Here is a 14368-nt window from a genome sequence, read left to right on the forward strand (position 1 = left end):
GCAGTAACTTAGCTACCACACCAGCCCTCAGGCTTAGTTCCTGCTGCTCACAGTCAAAAAGCTAAGAGATACAAGTCCCCACTCAGAAAGTACTTTGCCATCTAGCCCTCTGACTCACTGCAAAGTTATAAAATGATATAAGATACCTACATGCACAATAAAAATGTGTCCTTATGGGATTGGCAACAATTCAGAACTGTTGAACTGTCAAAACCACTTGAGCAGTTCCCTTGGAGCATGCCCCGCATCGAAGACCCTGGGATGGGTGGGAGGTTGGGTGGGGCTTCTCCCTTTATCTCTCCCCTTACCCCGGGATCTAGAAAAAAATTAATGTGGAAACAATGGTCTTACCCACTTTCCTGTAGCCCTTGATCCTTTGTGTCTTAATCAACTATGTAAAGATTATCAAAATAAAATAATAAATAATTTTTAAAGTGTCCTTAGAGTCCAAAAGCACCTAATAGTTTCTGAAAATAAAACAAATACAAATCGGCATCTATCACTAACACTGCTCTGAAAAGCAGTACACTAGCTTTCTAAAAAGAAAAAGATTTTTTTTCATGAATTTGTATCTATTAACTCTTGTGGCTGTTGTAATTTGAGAGCCAGAGACAAACAGAAACAGGGAGCACCCACCTGCTGGTTCATTCCTATCCATCAGCGGTATCCAAGACGAGGCCAGGCCAAAACCAAGGGCTGCAGACCCAATTCAGGTGTCCTATGTGGGTGAGAAGACTGAATTACTGAAGTGGCCATCCCTACTTCCCAGTTGAAGCTGGGAACTGAACTGGGGTTCAAATCCAGGCACTCCAATGAAGGACTCAGGTGCATTAACTGTTGGGCCAAATTCCTGCTCCAAAAACACATTTTTTGAGGTGAAGGCAAGACCCCCACCCCGTTTATCCTCTGCCATAAGAAAAACATTCTGAACCATAATTAGGGTAAATTAGGTTCCTGGAGAGTGTACCCCAACAATGAGGATGACTTCCGCCATGCCAGCCTGCCTCATCACCACCACCAGTATTATTTCTCAGTGCTTGCTCCCTCTCCTTCTCGCTGTCTCCTTCCCTTCTCCCAGTGTGTATCAATTCATTCAAAAGAGAGACAGAGAGGGATCTTCCACCTGCTGGTTCACTTCCCAAATGGCCAGCTCTAGGCCAAGCCAAAGCCAAGACCATGAAACTCCATCCAGGCCTCCTCTCAGGTGGGTAGCAGGGGCTGAAGTGCTTGGGCCATTTTCTGCTGCTTTTTCCGGTGCCTGAACAATGGATCTGGATCAAAAGTAGAGTGGTGGGGACTTAAGCCAGCACTCTGATACAAGAGGCAAATGAACTCTCCTACACCACAGCCAGCACACACCTCTCTTTCCTGGTCCAGATTCTCAGAAGACAATCTGGCTGAATCTCCCCAACCATGTTTGCTTCCTCCAAGTTCAAACACTCAAGGCTGAGAACAGGTATGCCATCTCAGAAAGATGCAGGCACCCAGGTCTGGAAGCTGAGAGGACAGTGTCAATCAGCAGGAAAGCTCGACTGAGCCGGGTGACTTGAGAATAAGAGTTAGAGAGGAGGGCTGGCGAGTAACATACAGGCTTCAATACAGAGAGGATCAAGTTAGTTGAGTCCCAGTGCCCCACCTGCATAGACAGAGCACCATGGTGAAGTTCAAGGGAAGCTAGAGGATTTCATGAGCTGGGAGATGAGCACCAACTTGGGGGTCAGACTCCCTGGGTTCAGTCCTGGCTTATAACGTACACCTCAGTTTGACCTTGTATGTTTACATGCACTCATTGACACAAAGGACTTAGTGTAAAACTTTCTGTCTCATTATTAGGAGATACAGAATCATCTCACCGGCATTCACTTGCTCCAGTTTTTCCAAATGAAAATAAACATTTTTTTTTTCAATTCTTGCTACCTCATTTCGGTTTTCAGTCTTACCATAAACTTCAAATCTGAAGTCAACCTTGTGCAATAGAAATCCATGTGATCTCTCTGTTACGATGACCTCTTAGGACAAGGTGGAATGAACAAAACACGAAATCCCTGTTTCACCATGTACGCTTTGAGAACTGATGGGCCTAAGGGTAAGGTACATGGGAGGACACATCTCCCTGAGGCCTGGCTCACACAGGGAATGATAACACTGTCCCCTTACAACTCCCACCCTCCTCTCAACCCTCATTCCCCACCCCCAACCTTCCTCCTGCCTGTAAACATCTCCCTAGCCCTGTCCTGCCTCCTGTGATGTACTCTCTCAGGACTATCTTCAATAGAGGGGAAAAAACACACTTTTTTCATTGATTTCATTTCATATACATTTATGCTGTTGGTTGGGTGCTTTTATCTTACATGCAGCCTTCAGAATTCAGGTGGAACATGTCACGTCATGACGGGCAGGAGGAAGGAAACGGGCGTCAAAAGGAAACTGGGTCCTGCAGAGAAAGCGCCCCTGGACTCTAATGGGAGCCGTGTACATTCAAAGGAAGACTTTTGCTTTCAGTGTATTTAACACTACTTGCCTGGAGTTCCATCTCCATGGGGGCTAACATCTGTGTAAAGACAGCAGGGAGGGGAGCTCCTGACCTAAGCCCTGCTGAGAACAAAGCCAGGACACCTGAGAATTAAAGGGCCCCCATCCTTCAAAGCACTGCTTAACATTTCCCTGTATATTTCCACGCTTGCCCTACTACCGCCTGCGCCACTCCACACTTCACACACAGCATCATTGTGCACGTTCATAAACTTGATGTAAATGGCCTCCTATTGCTACCTACTCCTTCTGATCTGCAGTACGTTTCTGAGATTTATCCACATGGCTCCGGTTCATCCATTTTAATAGCTGGATAGCGTTTTACTGTTCTGGATGTCGTATTTCTTAAGTTGAGCGATGGGTAACTCTGGCGCCTTCATTCTTTCCTAAACTTTACAGGAAGTCAGGAATATTTCATGATGCAAAAGATGAAGCGACTGCAATTCTCTGCAGTGTTCAGACACTGCAGTACCTCACACAGCCATGCCTGGCTGCCCTAGTGCACAGTCCTGCTGCCCCACAGCTCCCACGGACCCCCATTCCTGGCTCTGTAGACTTGGTCTCAGCAAGGAGCAGTCGTGTGATAGTACCTAACTGTATTCACCGACTATGTCAGCTTGCCCAGGGCTCCGAGAGTGATTTCACTGAATCCTCTTGAGAGCACAGTAGAGAAGGGCTGTCCTTATTATCCTGTGTTAGAGGCTGAAGGAACTGGGGCTCAGAGGCTTGTTGTGTGGTCAGTGTGTCAGCCCTGGGGGAAGGCAAGAGCCAGGAGTGGAAAGCAGTCCTCTGGGCCTTGGGTTCTCACCACCACCCCAGGGTTCCAGACTGGGGATGGGTGGGGTGCCTACAGACTGGAGATGGGTGGGGTGCCTACAGACTGGGGATGGGTGGGGTTCAGATGCCACCTGTCTCAGATACGCTCCCCCAGAATGGACAGGCAGCAGTAGATCTGTGATCAGAACCTTCCACTACACTCTTCTTCACTACAGTTTTAGTAAGAAAAATATTCTTTAAAAAATTATTTATTTGGAAGGCAGAGTGACAGAGTGAGGAGGACACACAGAGGCCTTCCACTCATTGGTTTACCACACCCCGCCACCCTGCCCCTAGAGGCAACAGTCAGGGTTGGGGCAGGCTGAAGCCAGGGGTCTGCAACATCCATCATCTGGGGCTTCCATGGGGGTGGCAGGGACCCAAATATTTGGATCACTTTCTGCCACTTTCCCAGGTGCATTAGCAGGGAGCTGGAGCCAAAGCAGGGCAGCGGAGGGTTCAGATTGCACCTTAATATGGTTTGCTAGCATCACAGGTGAGAGCTTAACGTGTTGCACCACAACACCCCAAAGAAAACAGTCTTTAAGATGGCTTAAACTATTGGGCCAATGTTGTGTCACATCAGGTTAAGCAGCAGGCTGCAGTGCCAGCATCAACTTGAGACTCCTGGCTCTAGTCTGGCCCAGCTGCAGCTGTCGTTTGGAGAATGAACCAGCAGAGGGAGGACTTTCTCTCTCTCATTCTCTCCCCCATCCCCTCACCCACCCGTGTGTGTGTGTGTGTGTGTGTGTGTGTGTGTGTGTGTGTGGTGTGTGTGTGTGTGTTTGTCCTCTCTTGTAACTCTACCTTTCAAATAAGCAAATAAAGCTTTTTAAAAGATAGTTTAATCTACATAATAAAATAGTTCGAAGGACCATATCTTATCCAACACTCACTTCTACTGTGCTATGCAGTCATTTGCTCCATCTCTAGCCTTCCACAGAAAGCTCACTGGAGCGCAGGGCCTATCCCAGAGGTTGGCAAGCAGGCTCTTTGGGGCAGGACCTTAAGGCCCTCCAGACAGTCCTCTTAATGTTATTATACTTGAAGCCATTATTCTGTTCTTTTCCCTCCTTATCTCTGTACTTCTCTTCTTTAAATACTAAAAAAAAAAATTATATTCTGTAATGTGGAAATTTTAGCACACTGGTTCTCATTTTTTTAATTTAACATATATACATAACAGGAGCCTTTTAAACATGCAAGACCCAGGAGTGGGAATGGGCCTGGTAGGGGAGCCTCTGGGCTTGCCTGCTGAGCTGCTTGGTCCATGGGGAGGCATGAGAGATGGGACTGGATGCAGGCCAGGCTGGGCTAGGCTGTCATACCTGTTAGCATGAGAGAGAGAGCCAAAATGGGTTCAGACCAGCCAGGCTAGGTCATAGCACCAGCTGGCAAGTCTGGGACTTGGTGCTAATCATATCATGCTGGACCCCAGTGCATCCCTGGCAGGTGCAAAATCCTGGAGCTTAGAGCATGCCTAGCAGGGAAACTGTAGGTACTCCCTTGCTAGGCTGTACCTACCACTGGTGAGCATGAAAACCAGGGCTGGGGACAGGCCAAGTTGGACAGGGTGGCAACACCTGTCAGTATGCATGGAGTCTGAGTCTGGAGGCAGGGTGGGCTGGGCTGAGCCATAGCACCCATGGATATGAACGAGAGCCAGATGGGCTATGGTGGGAGGCCACAGCAGAGGCTGGCACATGCAAAAAAAGGGGGGACCTGGGAATGAACCTGGTGGGAGTTATTAAGGGGGATTTCCCCAACTAGGCTATGGCACTGCTGGCATGTGTGAGGACTGGGTCTGTGGCAGACTGGCTGGGCTGGGCCACAGCACTCAAAGGTTTGTATGAGAGATGGGACTGAGGACAGAACTGATCAGGCAGCTGCATCCACTGGAGTGTGTGTTGGCTGATGCCGGTGACAGATGCAACCTGACCCTGCACTGGCTGGTGCACAGAAGTTTGAGGTCACCCCTGGTAAGGTTTCTTGGGGGTCTCCCCAACTATACCACTGAACTCAGACCCCCTGGCCACAGGGAAAATCGCAACATTTGTGGTTTGACCTTTGAGTGCAGGTAATGGGACTGGGCCTCCTAAGTTGCTGACACCTGTGCAGTGGACAATACGCCCAGATGCACATGAAGGACATGACAGCCAACTCATCTAGGCCACGAGGCAACGTGACATGCCTTGTCAGAGGATGGAAAGCTAAACAGTTTGGGCAATGCTCCTGGCCAAGCTTTGCAGAATGTTCCTGGGTCTGTGGATGCATTAAGGTGGACTTTGTCAACCAATAGATCTTGGAAAGATTTTCTCAACCCTGCTACAATGAAGATGATGATGTCTCAGAATCATCAAAACCATTTAAGTGATACCCTTGGAACACTCTTCCCCACACCAAGGTCTCTAAGGTATGATAAAATGACCATCCCTCATGATGTAGTTTGACAGCAAGGAGTGGTCCCTTCCCTCTCCTTTTCTGCACACAGAGAAGGAAAAAAACTTAAAACATTTGTCCCGTCCACTTTCCTCCATACCTGACCCTCACCACCCTAATTGGAGACCCACACAGGCATGCATTCCTCTCAACTACATAAACAATATTAAAAATAAAATTAAAATTTTATTTTAAAATGCAGGGAGGCTATTAAGAGGTAACGCAAAGACACTCACACTTGGCGTGCCTTACCATATATCCAATCCACAATAGCATCTGCATTTCTTCATTCTCTGTAACTGTGTTCCAAAATCCACATCACAGGGTAAAAACAGAAGGAAACTTCGTGACTCTGAAAAAAATCAGCATTTTGCTCATCAGACTGATATGATCTTAGGCAGTTAGTTCAGTGTTACATGTATGGAAGCCACACCTCTCCTGCCTGTGTAGCATTTTTTGCCCACCTGTGCATCCTGGGACCTGAGGTGGGGAGGGGAGCGGTGCTGCATTGTGTAAACACTCCCCTCTTGAGTTCCTGTGGCCCATGCCGGGGAGAAGTGCTATCTTGGTCACTTGTGCCCTGGCTCTTGGCCTTTCGCATGCCCCTTCGCTCTCTTGTTTCTTGCAAACTTACTCCAAGGACACAAGGTAGCAATCTCTCTCCCTCACCCTTTTGCCTCCTGGCTCCTGCTCCCTGAACATGACCCACAAATATCTGCATTCCTTACCCTCTCAATAAACTTCACCACTTGCTCAAAGTATGCCCGTGCCTGTGCTTAAAATGCTTTGTAAGTAAGAGTAAAAAATCTAGGAAATAAATGTTTGGCCCAAACTTAGTCCCTACCAAGACTAGACTGCTTCCTAGCCAGGGATCTGATCTGCTGGATTAACAGTTCCAAGCTTTCTTAGGAGGAATGCTACTCCTTTGAAAAGGCTGCTGTAACTTCAGGCACTTGTGACAAAATCTAGGTGAATTATGAGACAATTTCATGCTGGTTTGCAGAGTGATTAAAACAAGTGGCCTTGAATGATAGCATATGTTATAAAGAGATGGAGCCTTTTAGTTATAAAAGATGTATCAATCAGGGGAAAGCAAATATAAATTAAAGTTTGATGAGCAATTGGATATTAGTCGGTACTAACTCTGCTTTTTATGTCACTTTGATGTGGAGTGGATCATAAACATGGTGAGCGATACTAATAATATATATTCACTTCAATACAACTTTATGGCTCCATTTATTAAAGAAACCAATATTGAGACTGAGTTGTGGGTGCAGTGGCACATGCTTTTCCTCTTTTATCCCTTCGCCTAACTTCCCATGCACGCTCTCAGCCCCAGCCTGCAGGGTACACTGCATCTGAGAAGACGTGTAAGAGTCATTGCCTAATTTTTCCTTTATGCAGCCATTCTAAATTATAGCAAAAACAAACTTAACAGCAAATGAGGACTTTATACATTTATTCCGGGTTTTTAAAAATAATTTATTGCTCTCCTGAATTTAGACAGAACTCTCAAGGGAAGAAACGTCATTGTGACATCACTTAGTAGACCCTTAAATAGACCTTGTAGTGTCATTCTACAGGTAGCCAATATATTTCATACCAAATAGGAAGGCACTTGAAAAAAGTCCAAGGAAAATGGCATGGAAGTTAAGTTTATTTTGGTGCAAAATAGTTGGAGTTCCATATGCAAAGGACCTTCAGAAAGTTCATGGAAAATGTAAATTATGAAAAAAACAATATATGGATTTAAAATTTTTTGAACCAACATCAATTAATCTTTTAATCCCATTTCCATGAATTTTCTATAGAATCTCCAAATAACCCAACACTTTCATTTGAAATATAAAAACTACCTCTAACTGTAAAAACACAAAGCTAATACCTAATCACCAGTAAGAAACTATGCATATCTTTTTCACTAAAATGAAAGCTTACAAGGCAATCAATTTCATCATGCCATTTCTCTCTTTAACAACCCATGTCATAGTTTCAAAATTTCATATTATCCAAACTCATAGCCAGGTCCTGCTGCTTCTTTATGGTGTGATCCTGGGCAGGCCACTTCATCTCCCTGAGCCTTTAGTTTTCTTATCTGTAAAATGGGTAAAATAACACATACCTTAAGGACAAGACTAAATGAGACTTTTTTTCCCATGTCCCCCCATTCACAATACAGGCCAGGCACAGTGTAGAGGGCCTGGGCTGCGGTGTATATGGGGAAGGTTCGCTCTGCCTTCTCTTCCTATACAGCCAGTGTATAAGAACACAGCCTGTGATAAGCACTGGGAGGCCCTAAATGAGACATCTGAGAAGTATTTTTGGAATGATTAAACACAGCATTATTCCTGTATTCAAAAAGCTATTTTTGCAATGACAATGTTCTTACAGGTGGGGTCTATTCAGTTGCACTGCAATCCTGTACTTTATTTAGTCAATTTGCTAGTGCTGGTCTTTCGGATCAGCTTTAGTATTCCTCATTAATACCTGGCGTTATTATCTTGGGAGAAATCACTAGAGCCATCACTGCTCTAGAACCCCCAGGGTCTGTACTAGCAGAAAGCTGGCATCAGCAGCTGGAGCCAGCTGTCCAACTCAGGTATGCCAACGGAGGATGCAGAGCCGCCCAACGAGTGTTCTCACTGCCACACTTCACACATAACCCGATTCTCTGAATTTCAGCGAAGCCATAGGTGAGATTTATTTCATCTCTACGTTTGAGTAGCCCATCTCCACGTAATAAATTCAGTCTCCTGTTTTGTGGGTTGCTTTGTTTTTAAACCAACCCACAATTTACCAGTTTAGTACTAGGCTGAATAATTTTTTTAACTTCTTTGTGAAGATCCAGATGGTATTTTGTGGATATTCGCAGGGGTAACTTTGCTAACTCTGGGTGGCAGAACCAGGCAAACACTGATGTGTATTTGATTCTTTTGATAGAATGAAATCTAACTATTAATTAGAATAACATCCTTGGGGAGATATTTTATTGGGCTATTTGTCTCAGAACCTATATTTTTTTTGTTTGCCCATTAATTGGAACAGATTATTTTTTTAAAAAGGATCTGTATTAATAATAAAAAAAGGGGAAACTATAAACTCAACCCCAGCGAGCAGGGGCACCATCATCTATCAATAGAGGAAATCCCCAGCAGACAATTGAACGACCTGCCTTGCAAAGCGATTGTAGGGAAGCCTAATGGAAGACTAGGAGGGATCCTTAGGTTTTAGGTCTGTTTGACTTAAAAGGCAGACTGAAGAAGTGGAGAAGCAGATCGCGACACCGACACCTTGTGATGTCAGGCTGTTAGCAAACCAAACACATGTCACATCCCTTTAGGAAGGTTTTCTTTTGTTGTCACTGTTGACTTAGATGTCTTCATGTTCCCTAAAAACTATGTGGCCTATTTTCAAAACAGGCAGATTCCTTGCTGCTTCTGTCTGCTCTTACTTCAAGAAATATATCTAACTATACTCTAACAACAGTCAGTTTCAGAAGAAATTAATGAGGAACATCCATTAATTATTGATGCTCTGCAACAGTAGGTCTGCGAATGTTTCTGCTAATCACCAAAGCTGAACAGATGTATCTTCATAAGGATAATCTTAAAGAATACAATGAGCATGAGAGAGGCACAAGTAGACAAAATAAGGATATGTACAGTGATGACAGAAAGTAATAATGCCTGCATCACTGTCCCCAAGGCAGTATTTGTTCAAACTGCAAGGCAGAATAAAATTGTCAGAGAAAGCCCTGCTCAAGTTTTCCAGTACCTCAATATGGCATTAAGCAGCAACAGGAGTTGAATTTTGGGGAGTTCAGCCAATGCACTTGGGTAAGTAACAGAGGATGGCACAAGTGTTAGCACTTCTGAACTATGTGGGAGACCTGGAAGAAGCTCCTGGTACTACCCTAGCCATCTGAGGAGAGAACCAACAGATGGAAGATCTCTTTCTCTCTCTTTCTTGCCAACCACCCCCCAACTTGGCTCTTCAAATAAAATAAAAATTTTTTAAAGATAGTCATATTGTGGTCAGTGTTTGAGAATGACAATGCTGGGTATTTTATGTAGCAGCCAGACATTGTCAAATGGCCACATAACCATTCGTGAGGGGAACACACCTTTCTGTTCTAAGGAATTCTGGCAAGATGGTGACCCTGTCATGGCGACCTTCATGGTGAACCGACTGGGGACTGTGGAAGATGAGGTTGTTAACCTTGACCTTTCCCAGGCTCTGCTCCTGGCCATGCTGGAGGCAGGGAACTGGACACCCAGTCACAGGAATCTGTTCATGTCATGTGGGCAGTTAAGTCTTCACTGTATTGCTAACACTTCTCTGCTTGGAAACAAGAGGGAATTGCGTAGTTGATGATGTTTTGCTGTAGTAGTAATTGCCACTGACAGATCCGTATTACAGTGAAGAAGGAGGGGTGTGAAATATCACTTTAGTTACTGGACAAGAGCTCAAGGAGCTGTGTTCAGTAGCCATTTATGCCACACACGTGGACTGGTACAGGGCAGAACCTGCTGCAGCTTAGGAGCCAGAACGGCTGTCTCACCTTCTGAGCAAAGACCCCTCGATGGGCTTGAGTCCACCCGCTCCCCGCAGCGCTTCTCCTCTCTGTTGCTCAGCTGGATTGGCCTCACAGGAGCTTGCATGAGGAAATAAAGCTTTGAAACAGTGCAAGGACAGTGGGCTCCCCTAACATCCACATGCCCTCCACTTCTCCATCCCCGACCCCTCAAGACCCACTCTTCCCACCTCGGCATCAACAATCCCTGAAGCCGTTATTAGCCTGTGAATGTACAATAGAAATCCCCCGAAGAGAAAAAGTGACTATAACCTCCAGCCAAGCCTTCAGCAAGTAGCTAGCACCTGAACTCAGCTGTCCGTGTCTGAGGAAAGCACCCAGGGCAGAGAGGAGCGTCCACACTACTCACTGTCTAGTCAAACAGCAGCCCAAGTCTTCTGTGTCACACCTATGTTTTATTCAATAACAAGACATGTCAGGCCATGTAACTGGCACTGCTTTTCATCCAGACCAACCGCGTGCCAAGAGCTGCTGAGTTCTGCAGCATCGCCAGATCTGGGCCTTTCTGCTTGGCTGGACTCGCTTCTGTCTCACTCTTCTCGCTCTTCATACCGGCAGGAGAGGATCAGTGACTACATGGTCTGTGAAGTCACCAGCTCTCACACAGCAGAATGCCGAGGACAGGCCAGAGAATCACAAACACCTTGTAAACCTTTAAAAGGACATAGGAAGAGTGAGAACAGATTTTGATGACTATCCAAACTGGTGACTTCTATGTGTTTTGGGCCACACTACTTTCTAATGTGCCTGCACACAAAATCATGAATTTCAGACCACTGTTTGACTTATCTAATCATCATAAACTTCTACTTTTTTTTATTATTGGACAGACACTGTTACCTTACAAACAGATGATGGCTTAAATACTTGGGTTCCTACCACCTTTAAAGGAGACCCAGAAGGAGTTACTGGCCCCTGGCTTCAGTCTGGTCTAGCCCAAATTGTTGAGAGCATTTGGGCAGTGAACCAACAAATGGAAGACCTCTATCTTTCTCTCACATTTCAAGTAAATAGATAAAAATTTTTTAAAAAATGGAATTCTCAGATAATATTAATTATTAGTGGAAAAGTTCTCTCATCTAATATTCCAGACCCGGTCCAGAGGAAGCCATTATCAAAAACTTTTACATCTGTTACGCAGTATTTTATTTTAAATTTGAAGGGCAACTTTGCCTGTGGCTCCTGGGTCACCACATTAGGTTAATCACTCTGACAGTAAGAAAGAAGAAGGCAGAAAACAAAGCTCCATGGCCTAAGCACAACAGCCCTGGCTACAAACGAGGGAGTCTTTGCAGCCACAGTCTCCACTCTTCCTAAAAAGGGCCATGGGTTGGGGCTGGGTGTGGAGGCTTACCAACTTACGAAAAGAGAGATGGTATCCTCAGAAAATGAAAAATTGGAATAGAAAAATAGTGTCACAGAAAACAAAGTCTGCCTTGTAGCAGTTGGTGTGCTGGAAGTGAGAGGAAGCAAGTACAATAAGGACTCATCATTTCTACACAAAATGTGCGCTTTTTCCACTTGAGAAATTAAAGCATTTTAATGTTCCAGAATGTTCAATAAACCAACACATCTGTGTAAGTGGTTATAATAGAACGCAGTAAAAATGTATAATGAGTCTTTTAAGATAATTTATTTGAAAGTGAGAATTACAGAGATGGAGAGACAGAGAGCAAGAGAGACTTTCCATCTACTGGTTCACACCCAAATGGCCACAAAGGCTGGGGCTAGGCCCAAGACAGTAGCTGGAACTTCTTCCAGGTCTCCCACGTGGCTGCAGGGGCCCGAGAATAGGGACCATCTTCCACTGCCTTCCTAGGCACACCAGCAGGGAACTGGATTTGAACTGGAGCAGAGAGATCCTGAAACATGCCCATATGGGTTGCATTACCCACTAAGCCACAACACTGCCCCTTGTTTTATAACATGACTCTTTCTGTGGTATGTATCATTTGGATAATAATTTTATAAAAGATGGATAAATGAAAGCTTGCTTTTCAATACTTTTCTGTTATCCAGAAATATGGAATCCATGAATGAGTTCTGTGGTTATTTTATGGACTTTTTATGAAGAGTATATTTGTATCCTTTCGAAATGCCCTCAGCAAGCTTATTCCATATAACTGATAGTTTCATCATTTTTTTCCATTTTAATTGCTTTCCTTTGCTGTTGTCACTTGTACGACTACATACACTGCAGAATCATTAACACATGGAAAAATACCATTGTATGTAACGAGGCTCACACTAACAGAATCAGGCTGGGCTGACCTTATGACAGACAACTAAGTAGCCAATAAGGGTGATTGTGAAGTGTTAAATAAATACCCACAAATCAAAGAGCTCAGGACTAGGGAGACGCTTTCACGTGGTCCAAGGAAAACTGGAAATAGAGATTCCAGCCAAAATCAACCACCTGCGTGAAGTGATTCGTAGGGCAGTTAAGATAGAGCATTTGGCTGACTTCTTGACTCCACGTTATGTGCACTTAATGCTTGCTAAAGATTAAAACTACTGTTACCTAAAGTCTAGTCATCTCTAGTTGGTTATCCAGATGTATTATGGAACACAGAGATGCACCTCAAGTATGAAGCAATGCCTTCTCTCTTTTTTCCTCCAACATCATTAATACATTTATTTAGGTCAGTCCACAAGATTTGATGTAATCAAGGTTGGAAATCCAACTGCAGGTGAAAATAACTATTTACATAGTGTGATTAGGCTTAGATGCTTCACTAACAGTGATGAACATTTCACAAAATTGCTTTCAGTTTTATTACCTCAATGCTCATTGTAATTTTGTGAGCATTGAGTACTAACATAATGCTCATTTTGTGAGTAAACTGAGTTTTCAAAAGCCTAATTAAACATATTTCACATAGGTAGCAAAAATTGAAATGTGATTGCAGTATAAAGCAATAATTAAAAGTCCTACTTTGGGACTGGTGTTGCGGCAAATGAAACTGCTGCTTTCAATATCAGTATTCCATCTGATTTGGGTCTAGGTGTCTTTGCTTCCAGCCGAAATTTCTGCTGATGTGCCTGGAAAGACAGCAGAATAACATCCACACTTAGGGCCTTGCCATCCATGCGGGAGACCAAGAAGGAGCTGTGTCTCTCTCTCTTTCAAATAAACAAATCTTTTTTTTTTAAAGCCTACTTTGATTATAGATGGCACAATCTGTCTGTGCCCCACTTTGCTCATACAACAAATGAAAAATAATGGCACAGCATACAGAGTTATCAAAGAGTTAACTGATACTGTTTGCAGAACAGGCAGCACTGTGTCATGTAATGAGCAATGAGATGGTGGACAGTATTACATTAACTCTGAAACTGGACCTCTGCTGGCCACTACTTCATGGAGAAGTGCTCCAGGTTGTGTGAAAGGAGCTGCCGGTATCATAACTGGAGCCCTCAGACTCGTGCTTGCAATCTCTCAGGTACAGAATGCTGATATTGAAAGTACCATGAAAAAAAATGATATTGTGCTTAAAAAAGTTAAGACTTTAAAAAAAATAGGGAGCATAAATGCAATATGATAAAGGTTTCACAACTCCTTCCCAAGTTTACAATCATTTATTTTTAGCAACATTAAAATTGACTGACAAAATGAGAATTCACCAATTAAAAAAAGAATGCAGGCTGTTCGGCTGTTCCTTATTACCTCTCTTGGTTCTCCATTCAGTGATTGACTCAGCAGTGGCTTCTGTGTGCCAAATATGTCACTGCCTCTCATCTGTCTTCTCAATTTAATTCTTAAATTATGGCTCCCACACGAACCCATTCTGCTTCTTGATACGAATGGTATAGGATGAGCTTGTATGTTAAACACAATAAAGACTCATCATAGTCTCCTACTTTGCATAAATTTTCTCTGGGTTGTGATACATGCTGGTTATAGAAAAATGACAGCAAATATAACCATACATTGTAACCAAGCCTGTCACTGTAAGACTTTGAGACATGAAAGTACTGCTAGTA

General features: G+C 44.0%; 1 long non-coding RNA gene and 1 other non-coding gene across 2 annotated transcripts; both read right to left on the minus strand.

The window, feature by feature from the left end:
• Positions 1 to 649: 649 nt before the first annotated feature.
• On the minus strand, positions 650 to 8062 carry LOC131482657 (uncharacterized). The gene is made up of 3 exons (XR_009247197.1): positions 7913 to 8062; positions 6040 to 6139; positions 650 to 718 (listed from the first exon to the last, which is right to left on the minus strand). It is a non-coding gene; the product is annotated as an uncharacterized LOC131482657 (long non-coding RNA).
• Positions 7945 to 8085, minus strand: LOC118760137 (small nucleolar RNA SNORA51). Its single transcript, XR_004996606.2, has one exon. It is a non-coding gene; the product is annotated as a small nucleolar RNA SNORA51 (small nucleolar RNA).
• Positions 8086 to 14368: the final 6283 nt, after the last annotated feature.

This window comes from Ochotona princeps, chromosome 19 (assembly GCF_030435755.1).
Source record: "Ochotona princeps isolate mOchPri1 chromosome 19, mOchPri1.hap1, whole genome shotgun sequence".
Taxonomy (NCBI): domain Eukaryota; kingdom Metazoa; phylum Chordata; class Mammalia; order Lagomorpha; family Ochotonidae; genus Ochotona; species Ochotona princeps.